Source organism: Canis lupus, chromosome 8, assembly GCF_048164855.1.
Source record: "Canis lupus baileyi chromosome 8, mCanLup2.hap1, whole genome shotgun sequence".
Lineage (NCBI taxonomy): Eukaryota > Metazoa > Chordata > Mammalia > Carnivora > Canidae > Canis > Canis lupus.
The window spans coordinates 71098804-71110750 of NC_132845.1; the positions used below are offsets into that span (position 1 = coordinate 71098804).

Genomic DNA, 11947 nt, shown 5'->3' on the forward strand with positions numbered 1-11947 from the left:
TGTCCTGAAGATCCTATGTTTAACCACAGTTTGAAGTTCTTATATTTGTTCATTTGCTCCTTATGATCTGGTATCCCCTGAAGTGTCAGTCCTGTGAGGGTGGGGGCCCTGTTGTCCAGTTCACCATTACATCCCCAATGTTCAGCATGACACCTCGCATAGGGGAGGTACTTACTAAAGAGAGATAGGGAGAATGAATGAATGAGGAATGCCATTCTTCCCCCCCAGGCTCTCTTCAGAGCCCACATCAGCTGTGCTCTCCCTCCCTGCTCTATCCACATGACCCATAGAGCACCCTGCTTTCTCTCTCAGAACATTGTAGCCTGACATAGCAGTCTCCCTCAACAGCATACATGCCCAAGACCCAGCACACCTGTGATTATCACAGCTCTTATTTATTTATTTGTTTGTTTGTTTATTTAAAGATTTTATTTATTTATTCATGAGAGACAGAGAGAGAGGCAGAGACACAGGCAGAAGGAGAAGCAGGCTCCATGCAGGAAGCCCGATGTGGGACTCGATCCCGGGACTCTGGGATCACGCCCTGAGCCAAAGGCAGACCAACTGCTGAACCACCCAGGTGTCCCTCTTATTTGTTTTTTTTTTAAGATTTATTTATTTACTTTAGGGGGGGAGGGGAAGAGGGAGAGAGAGAGAGGTTCCCAAGCAGACTTCCTGCTGAGCATGGAGGCCAACATGGGGCTCAATCCCATGACCCCTAGACCAAGACCCTAGCGAAACCAAGAGTCGGACGCTCAACCACCCAGGCACCTCAACCACAGCTCTTCTAAAATCCTTTCTGTGGCTCCCCATTGCCTCCATTCAAAACCCACGCTGTAGCATTACTCAGGTACCCCAGTATAATCCTGGTCACAGGGAAAAGAATGCTAGGAGACAGAAGCCAGGGTCGGAAGCCCAGCTCGGCCACATATTTGTGTCGTGGCTTTGTGTAGGTCACTTGATCACTGAATCCCCGGTTCCTCTTGGTTTTCATTTCCTTTGTCAGTGAAATGAGTTCACTAACAATGGCTCTGTACTTCATAGGTTGTACTGAGGATCTGGTGAGGTGAGGAGTGGGTGAACTTTGTGCCTAGTAGGGGAAATACTTATTTTGGTTTCCGGCATCACCGCTCCTACCTGTTCATAATTCTAGCTAAACAAGGCCTGATCCCTGTTCCCCTCTCATCTTCCCCCTTTTGAAATATTCATCTTTCAAGAATCAGCCTGCTCCACAGTTGTACCCAAAACATGATTAATCCCACCCTTAATTAGACCCTCAGAGCACCGAGTTCACCCCTGTTAGCCCTCTCCTTTTATTTTACCTCCTGAAAAGCTGAGATCCTCACAGGGCTGATTCAGCAGAGGACAGGGCCCAAGGAACCTGGTGATGCCCGTTGGTTCCATCCTGGAACCCTGAGTGTTCATTTCACACACTGGTAATTCCGAAAACCTATTTGAAGACAAGCCTCGAGGAGGAAGAGCCTGAACTATGCTGGAGTTTCTCTCCCCTCCTTCTTGGGTTTTGTCAAAAGACCGGTTGAAGGAGAAGACAGAGGACCAGGACTTTGGAGCTGTGCTCCTTTAGAAAGCCACAGAGGCCCAAGAACCAGTCCTAAGGAGTAAGGGAAACCTATAGGGGGTGTGAAGACCTCCCCATGCCTTTGTTTTGTTTTGTTTTGTTTTAATATTTTATTTATTCATTCATGAGAGACACAGGAGAAAGGCAGAGACACAGGCAGAGGGAGAGGCAGGCTCCATGCAGGGAGCCCAATGTGGGACTTGATCCTGGAACTCCAGGATCTCACCCTGGGCCGAAGGCAGGCGCTAAACTGCTGGGCCACCCACGGATCCCCTCCCCATGCCTTTGTAAGCAGGGACAGTGAACCTTCTGGAATTCTTTGAGAGCTCATATGGACTAAAAGTGGAAGGTTCGATGAGGGCTTCAAAACAGTCACAGGAGGTAGGTTCTTCACACGTTGCTAATGAGCAGTGCCAGGAAGTGAGGAACAAGGAATAGCCAGCAGCGAAGAGCTCTGCATTGTGGGAGCTCTCTCCTTTCTCCCTCCTGGTCATCTTGGTAGCTGCTCCTGGCGGTGGCCCTCCTCCACCTAAGGCAGGAAGGTGGCAACCAAAAAGATGAAAAAGTTGCTGCCATCTATCAATTCTAGGCTCCAACTTGTTATGGAAAGTGGAATGTACACGCTGGGGCATGAGACTCCGAAAATGATCAGACATGGCAAAGCAGAGCTAGTCATCCTCACCAACAACTGCCCAGCCTTGAGGAAATCTGAAATAGAATACTAAGCCCTATTGGCCAAAACTGGTGTCCATCTCTACAATGGCAATGATATGGAATCGGGCACAGCTTATGGGAAATTCTACAAAGGAATCACTGACCACAGTGATTCCAGTCTCATTAAAATCATACCAGAAGGGACACCTGGGTCGCTCAGTGGTTGAGCATCTGCCTTTGGGTCAGGGTGTGATCCCGGAGTCCTGGGATTGAGTCCCACATCAGGCTCCCTGCATGGAGCCTGCTTCTCCCCCTGCCTGTGTCTCTGCCTCCCTCTCTGTGTCTCTGATGAATAAATAAAATCTTAAAAAAAAAAAAAAAGAATCATGCTGGTGAAAAGTAAATCACACAAAATTTCTTCTTAATAAAACTAGCCAAAAAAAATAAAAAATAAAAAATAAAAAATAAAAATAAAACTGGCCAGAGCTTGTTTAAATTTATATATATATATATATATATATATATATATATATATAGGCACTGAGAGAGTCTATAGAGAGCCCAGTGGTGTTCCCAACTACGAGGAACTCCCTGCCACCACCACCACCACCAAGAAGCTTGTTAAAATGCAAATCCCTGGGCCCTGTTCCCAAGGTTTTGTTTGTTTTGTTTTTTTTAAGGATTTTATTTATTCATTTATGAGAGGCAGAGACATAGGTGGAGGGAGAAGCAGGCTCCCTGCCTGATGTGGGACTCGATCCCAGGACCCCGAGATCACACCCTGAGCTGAAGGCAGATGCTCAACTGCTGAACCACCCAGGCATCCCTGTCCCCAAGATTTTATCTCCATAGTTCTGTGGTTCAGCTTGGGCATACATATTTTATTTTTGTTATATTGATCTTAATATACAATACCTCCATGTGCTGGAAAATTAAAAGAGTACAATGATGTTAATACTTCTGAAGTTGGGTGATGGATATGCAGGGGCTTACGATATTGTTCTATTTTTATTATACTCTGAAACTTTCTATAATAAAACATTTTTTAAAGGTACACAGTGAAGTTCAAAGGTTAAAACAATAAAACAGGTCTTTCTCTTTTTCCCTCCCAGGTCCCACAGTCATCCTGTGCCTCACTGCCTCACCTTCTAGAGTCAGTCTACACCCATGGTCTCAACCTGGCCACACCTTGGAAGCCTCAAAAGGTGTTGAAGGCCTGGGTTCTTCTCTCCTCTCACCCACCCCCACCCTGCCTCCAGAGATACTGATTTAAGAATCTGCAGTGTGGACACTAGGGTTGTTTCTTAATCTTTTCGGATCCCTCTAATGTATTGCCAAGGTTAAGAGCTACTAGTCCACACAATTATGAACACACATACATAAGTACTCAGTGTTTTGTTTTTCCACTCAAATTATAGCACATGCTATGCATTTTTCTCTGCTTTGATTTTACCTAATGTACCATTGTATTTGTTTTCTGTTGCTGCTGAGGTGGCAAATTACAAGAAACTCAGGGGCTTAATGTATTGTTTTTTATTTTTCCCATGACAAGTACAGTTTTTAAAAAAATATTTTATTTATTCATGAGAGAAAGAGAGAGAGAGAGAGAGAGACAGGCAGACAGGCAGAGAGAAGCAGGCTTCATGCAGGGAGCCTAAAACAGGACTTGATCCTAGAACTCCAGAATCACACCCTGGGCCCAAGGCAGATGCTTAACCTCTAAGCCACCCAGGCATCCCAACAAGTATACTCTTTAATCCTCATCCTTTAGTTCACTCATCCCCCACCCACCTTCCCTCTGTAACCATTAGTGTGTTCTCTGTGGTTAGGAGTCTGTTTCTTGGTTTGTCTCTCTCTCTCTCTCTCTGTCTTTTTCCCTTTGCTTATATGCTTTGTTTCTTAAATTCCACATGAGTGAAATCATATGGTATTTGTCTTTCTCTGACTGACTTATTTCACTTAGCATAATACTCTCTAGTTCCATCCATGTCATTGCAAATGGTAAGATTTCTTTCTTTTTCTGGCTGAGTAATATTCCATTATATATACATACTTGGAAGCTTTCCTTCCCCTTCCATTTTTTGGAATAGTTTGAGAAAAATAGGTATTCACTCTTCTTTGAATGTTTGGTAGAATTCACCTGTGAAGCCATCTGGTCCTAGATTTTTGTCTGTTGGAAGGTTTTGTTTTTTTGTTTTTTCCACTGGTGACAATTTATTATAATCTGTTGGCAGCACACAGATAGATATTAATAAAACCAGAACTATGTTTCTATAGAAATGGGTGATGATATGTAGCCATTCTATGGTAACTGTGTGCCATTAATCATCATGTTTTAGATTTTTAAATTTTCTTCTTGTGCCATTCAATTTCTTTCTGCAGATGCTCAATCTCCTTTACATGATGAGTGATCTCATCTTCATGGTGTTTCTTCAAGGCTGCCAGTTGTTCTCTAGTATGTACTCGGAAGTATCATTCCTCTTCAGCTTGCTCTTTCTTTCCAAAGGCCCCACCTGCCTCCTGGATCAAGCTGGCGGTGCTGGCATCCTCTGAGTCTTCTGATCGTTCAGAGGCGAAGCCTCAGGTTACAGTGCCCTAAGCCCCACATGCCCAGCCACATCTGTGTGGACACGTCCATGACAGCCATTGTCAGAGTAGACCTTCACAGTCACCCCTGTTGGGAGTTTTTTGATTACTGATTCAATTTTTTTTTAAAGATTTATTTATTTTGAAAGAGACAGAGAGAGAGAGAGTGCAGGGGGAAGAGCAGAGAGAGAATCTCAAGCAGACTCCCTGCTGAGCATGAAGCCTGATGTGGGGCTCATTCTCATGACCCTAAGATTATGACCTGACCCAAAATCAAGAGTCAGACACTTAACCAACTGAGTCACCCAAGGGCCCTGATTACTGATTCAATTTCATTGCTGGTAGTTAATCAGTTCAAATTTTCTTTCTCCCTGATTAAATTTTGGTAGGTTATATGTTTCTAGAAATTTATCCATTTCTTCTAGGTTGTCCAGGTTGTTGACATATAATTTTTCATGATATTCCCTTAAAATCCTTTGTAGTTCTGTGGTGTCAGTTGTTATTTCTACTCTTTCATTTCTTTTACTTTTTAAAAAAGTTTCATTTATTTATTTGAGACAGAGTGAGTGAGAGAGAGAGAGAGAGAGAGCATGAGCAGGAGTGAGGGAAAAGCCGCTCCCCACTGAGCAGGGGGCTAGATCCCAACCTGAACCTAAGGCAGACACTTAACCAACTGAGCCACTCAGGCACCCCTCTCCTTTCACATCTGATTTTAAGTCTTCTCTCTCTCTCTCTTTATGAATCTGGCTAAAGGTTTACAGTTCTTTTAATCTTTTCAAAGAACCAGCACCTGGTTTCGTCGATCTGTTCTAGTGGGGATATTTTTAGTTTCTACTTCATTTATTTCTGCTCTCATTTTTATTATTTCCTTTCTTCTACTGGTTTGGGGCTTTGTTCTTCTTTTTCTAGCTCCTTTAAGTGTAATTTTAAGTTGTTTATTTGATATTTTTCTTGCTTCTTGAGATAGGCCTGGGTTGCTATAAACTTCCCTCTTAGAAACACTTTTGTTGCATCCCAAAGATTTTGGACTGTTGTTTTCATTTTCATTTGTCTCCATGTATTTTTTAAAATTTTCTCTTTGATTTCTTGGTTGACCCCTTCATTGTTTTATAGCATATTATTTACCTTCATGTATTTATGCTCTTTCCAGATTTTTCCTTGTGATTGATTTCTGGATTCCGAGTATTGTGGTCAGAAAAGATTCATGGAATGACTTTGTTATCTTTTAGAGTTTTTTGAGACTTGTTTTGTGGCCTCATATATGATCTATTCTGGAGACTGTTTCACGTGCATTAGAAAAGAATGTATATTCTGCTGTTATAGAGTGGAATGTTCTGAATATATGTTAAATCCACCTGGTTCAATGTGTCATTCGAAGCCACTATTTCCTTATTGATTTTCTGTTTGGATGATCTGTTAATTGAGGTAAGTGAGGTATTACAGTCCCACAAGTGTATTGTCTTGTAGATCAGAAGTCTGACATGGATCTCATTGGGCTAAATCAAAGTACATTCCTCCCTAGAGGCTCTGAAGGAGAATCTGTTTCCTTTCTTTTTCCAGCTTCTAGAAGATGCCCACTTTCCTTGGTTCATGGCTCTTTCCTCCATCTTCATTTGACTTTTTTTTTTTTTAATTTTTATTTATTTATGACAGTCACAGAGAGAGAGAGAGGCAGAGACACAGGCAGAGGGAGAAGCAGGCTCCATGCACTGGGAGCCTGACGTGGGATTCAATCCCGGGTCTCCAGGATCGCGCCGTGGGCCAAAGGCAGGCGCCAAGCCGCTGCGCCACCCAGGGATCCCTCTTTCCTCCATCTTCAAAACCACATCAGGTTGAGTCCCCTTCATGCTGCCATCTCTTTGATTCCCTCTTTTGCCTCACTCTTCCACTTTTAAGGATCTTATATCCCTGTGATTACATTAATCCCACCCAGATAATCCAGGATCATCTCCTTATTTTAAAGCAAGTTGATTAGCGACCTTAATTCTAACTGCTACTTTAATTCCCCTTTGGCATATGTTCCTACAAAATTCTTATGTTGAAATCCTCGATCTCTTCACAGGCCCACCATGGTGTTGGGAGGCAGGGCCTTTGGGAGGTGTTTGGGTCAAAAGGGTGGAGCCTTCATGAATGATATTTGTGCCCTTTCTAAAGGGACCCCAGAAAGGTGCTTGGTTTTTTTTTGTTGTTGTTTTTTTAAGAGAGAGAGCAAGTGCAAGGTGGGGGGGCAGAGGGAGAGAATCTTAAGCATACTCCACACTTAGTGCAGAGCCCAATGCGGGGCTCCATCTCATGACCCTGAGATTATGACCTAAGCTGAAATCAAGAGTTGAAGCTTAACCAACGGAGCCACCAAGGCGTCCCTCAGAGAGCTCTTTTGCCTTCTTTCTACCATGTGAGGATACAAGGAGAAGATGGTCATTTATAAAACAGCAAGCATGCTCTCACCAGACATCAAATCTGCCAGTACCTTAATAGTGCTTAGACTTAGCCATCTTCCAAAACTATGAGAAATAAATTTCTGTTGTGTAACCCACCCAGTTTATGGCACTTTGCTATAGCAGCCCAAACTAAGACAGCATATAACCTAACAAATTTGCAGGTTCCAGAGATTAGGAGGTGGACATCTGCTACCACATCATAAATATTTGTCCATATTAGGGGAAAAATGTTTTTGTTTTGTTCGTTTTTTTTTTTTTTTTTTTTTTTTTTTTAGAGAGAAAGTGAGCATGGGGGAGGAGGGCAGAAGAGGAGGAGAGAGAGTCTCAAACAGGCTCCATGCTTGGTGTGGAGCCTAATATGGGGCTTGATTCCACGACCTCGAGATCATGACCTGAGCTAAAACCAAGAGTTGGACAATTAACTGACTGAGCCACCCAGGTGGCCTCTTTTCTTTGTTGGGGAGGATGTATTTCTTTAAAAGATGATCTTATGTATAGCCCAGTTTGGAAGTCAGACTGGACCCTAGCTCAGAAAAAATATCCAAGCTTGAGTAGGGAGCTCTGACTTGGCTCATTAGTTATTTAAATATTCTCCTTACATAAAAAAACAAGCAAACAAAAATATCCTTTGAGATTTGTAACCTAAGTATGTACAGCCGGGCCTGCCTTCTCCCCATAGCCACAGGAAGGAAATATCTCATTTCCACATAGTCCACAGAAGGCTCAGCAACTATGTATGGAGGAAATGAGAGACAAAGAAGGGAGGGAGGAGGGAGGGATAGAGGGATGGAGCTCTCCTTACCATCCTCCTGACACTGGGTCTGCCCAGTTTTCCATCTGCCTCCCTGAATGACCCTGTTCTCTCTTCTTCTCAAGCTTCTGTTGCTACTCCCACTAACCTGTAGAAATAGGACACACCCTCGGGCAGGGTGTAGCATAAGGAATAATGGAGCTACTTCTGAAGCCCCAAACAAACCCCAAATATTATAACAAGTGGTCCCTTTTGTTCTAAACACTTAGAAAATGACAAGGGTTGTGGCAGCTGTGAGCCAGAGCCATGATTGAAGACCAAGAGAAATGCTGGGTGTTGTTTTTATGTAAAAGCAGTGTGGAAACAAGTAAAGCACCATTGCCCAGTCCAGTGAATGTACTCAGGCAATGAAAACCCATTACTATCCTAAACTCTTTGTCAACAGCCCCTTCCAACTTCTTTCTTTCCTCCATAAAAGTAAGGCCCTTTTGAGACAGAACATAAAGACTCCTAACTCTGGGAAACGAACTAGGGGTGGTGGAAGGGGAGGAGGGCGGGGGGTGGGGGTGAGTGGGTGACGGGCACTGAGGGGGACACTTGACGGGATGAGCACTGGGTGTTATTCTGTATGTTGGTAAATTGAACACCAATAAAAAATTATTTTATTAAAAAAAAAGTAAGGCCCTTTTCAGGCTGTACTAAGTGTGTTAATCAGGATAGGTTAGCTGCTATAAGAAACCACCCCACTCGTTCCATGCCTTTTCACACAATATGAAATTTTTCTTAAAGATTTTATTTATTTATTCATGAGAGAGAGAGAGAGAAGCAGGCTCCATGCATCCATGCAGGGAGCCCAATGAGGGACTCAATCCCGGGACTCCAAGATCATGCCCTGGGCCAAAGGCAGGCGCTCAACCGCTGAGCCACCCAGGCGTCCCTCACACAATATGAATTTATTTCTTGTTTATGGTCACAATACAATGCTGGGGTCAGGGAAGACCTGCTCCACAGAGTCATTCAGAGGCCCAGGTTCCCTCCATCTACTGACTCAACCATCTGCAGCCTCAGCTGCTGGGGATGGTTTGTGTACATGTCCATGTCCCAGCCTGACAATCATTTTTCCTATAAATGCCAGGGAAGAAGAGTTAATTGTGCATTTAAGATCTGATAAATTAGGGATGCCTGGGTGGCTCAGCTGTTGAACATCTGCCTTTGGTTCAGGGCATGATCCCGGGGTCCTGGAGTTGAGTCCCACATTAGGCTCCCTGCATGGAGCCTGCTTCTCCCTCTGCCTGTGTCTCTGCCTCTCTATGTCTCTCATGAATAAATCAATAAAATTTAAAAAGTAAGATCTGATAAATTAGCTGGGTCTGAAAGACACAATAGTAAATGAGAAGGGGGACCTTTTAGCAGAGAGGGAAAAGTGATGACGCTGTCCAGCAGCACCAGAGACTGGGTGCTGAATCTTCCAACTTCACCATGGCCTCTAGATGTTTTGTCACTGATGAGGAATGGGCCCCTCACCCCTTGCTCCCATCAGCTGATTCCTCAGAATCAATATAGGAGGAGACAATGGTTGGGGGTTCCAGGGATCCCAGAAAGTCTTAGAGAGACCAATGGAGCAAGTAGGTCTGAGGGGTCTTGTGGATTGCAGCTACCCCCGCTCCACCCTCACTGTATGGGCAGGAAATCTTGGTAGCTAGTGTCTTGAACTCAAATTTTCTGGATATGATGGAGGTGAACTAAAATTCTGGAAGGTGCTCAGGGTGGCAATAGCCTCCAAACCCCAGGGTTTGGCCTTCCAGTGCTGGAGGCTTAATGATTTCCACCCTTGGGAGCAATTAGCCCCGGGAGTATCACATTTGGGTGTGAGCTCACGATGTTGTCATCTCAGAAAGTAATGGAACGATTTCTATTGGCAGCATAGTGGCACAGTGAATGGGGTAAGTGGAGGCCATAGTGAGCTCGTTAACTGTTGAGCATTATTAACACTCACCTATAGCAATAGGATACATTCTCAGGCAAGGCAGTAGTGTATGAAGAATATTCCAAATCAAGGCAGAAAAGCACAATGCAGTGCCTCCCACACTTTGGTATCCGAATCACCTGAGAGCTAATAAAGAACCCAGAGGCCCGGGACTGCTGAAGCAGTATAGAGCCTGGGACTTTGTATTTATACCCAGGTCTCAGGTGATTCTGACACCTGCCATGGCCTTAGAACCAAGAACACGAGCTCTGGACACAGACTCTGTGGATCTGAATCCTAGCTCAGGCATGCGCCTGCTCAGCGACTCTGGCAATGCTGTAGATTGTTTGGGATACAGAAATTCTACCAGTACCTGTCTCAGAACTGCTGGCAGGGTGGAGTTGTTAGGAGCACAGCACCGAGAAGGGTGTCTGACTAAAAGTTAAACTCTGGCAATGGTACCCATTCTCAGGCCTGTTTCAGCTGTGGCAAGAAGGTGCCATTAGAGAAGAAAAAAAAAAAAATGAAAGGAAGGGATTAGAGGGTCAACAGGATATTCAATACATGTAACTGAGATGTTTACAAAAACAAAGTCCTACTCGAGGGAAGCCCAGGTGGCTCAGCGGTTTAGCGCTGCCTTCAGTCCAGGACGTGATCCTGGAGACCCTGGATTGAGTCCCACGTGGGGCTCCCTGCATGGAGCCTGCTTCTCCCTCTGCCTGTGTCTCTCGTGAGTAAATAAATAACATCTTAAAAAAAAAAAAAAAAAAGTCCTACTCGATTAGCTAGCATATGCTACTAGCCAGTGAGCAGTTTGAGACTTTTGAGCAAGAAGCTGAGTGCCCATGTTGCAAAGAGGAAATCCACAAGAGGAAAAGGTCTATGGGTTTATTGAAGGCTGGAAAGCTCAGCAACCAAGCCCCACCTTCCACCCCCCTATCCAGCCCCATGGCTTCCTTCCTAACCGGTGGGCTTGATCCTAGGGCATAATAGAGGAATGAACAAGGTATGAAAGGCTTCCATAAAGGTGCCTGGCTGCGGCTGCTCTGTGGCATATCTTGGAAGAACTTAAAGGTGAGACTGAAGAGGCAAGTAATCAGTAACCTGTTAATTAATATACAGGGCTGCTTCCACATATCCAGAACTTCTAGAAGAGCTCTGAGACATACTTGGCTAAACCCTGTGAACTCCCAATACTCACTGTATTTAATTTCTGATGGGTTAAGGAGAGCTTAGTTTGCAGGCAAAAAAGTGTGGTTAACCGGGTAACAATGTTAGATGTAGGCCAAGAGAACTCCTTCTGGGGAACCTGTCCTGGCCTCCTCTAGCTATGTCCCTCTCCATGAGACAAACGATTTGCAGGACCAGGGACATGGGGATACCCAATGCTTGTGTCCCCATCTTACCCACCAGACCACAGTTTACTCTTACCCACTTTACACCTTGTCCAAAACTACCCAAGCCTGCTTCTTTTAAAGCCTATAGGAACTTCTCCCCTGGGTCCATTTTCACAAAGATGGTGCTGCCCCATGATGCACACTCTTAAGGCCCATGTGCTGGGTAGCCAAGGGAGAGTGGTTTGCAGTGATGACGACACTTGGGAAGTGTGTGCTGGAGTTTCCCTTACGATGTTGCAAAGAACCAGGTGGGAAGAGGCCTAGGCCATGGGATGGCCAGCTGTGACACCACAGTGACTGGACCTGAGAATTCTAAATTCAAACTTGGCTTTCCAGAATGTTATGTCGAGGTTAGGAGGATGGAACATACTTGGGCTCAGCTTGACTTATAATTGAAATATTAAGATAGAGCACAGGAGTCTCCATTCATATTCCTACCTCTGGCTTTACAAATGTTGGGGATGCACCTGATGGCTAAAGGTATGTACTTTAGTATCAGATAGGCCTCGACTGAAATATTGGAGTGTGCCATTTACTATGTGCCTTGGGCAATTTACTTGAACTCTTTAATTG

At 44.3% G+C, this 11947-nt stretch overlaps 1 pseudogene; it reads right to left on the minus strand.

Moving 5' to 3' along the window:
- Positions 1–3751: 3751 nt before the first annotated feature.
- LOC140639066 (ATPase inhibitor, mitochondrial-like) lies at positions 3752–11852 on the minus strand (annotated as a pseudogene).
- Positions 11853–11947: the final 95 nt, after the last annotated feature.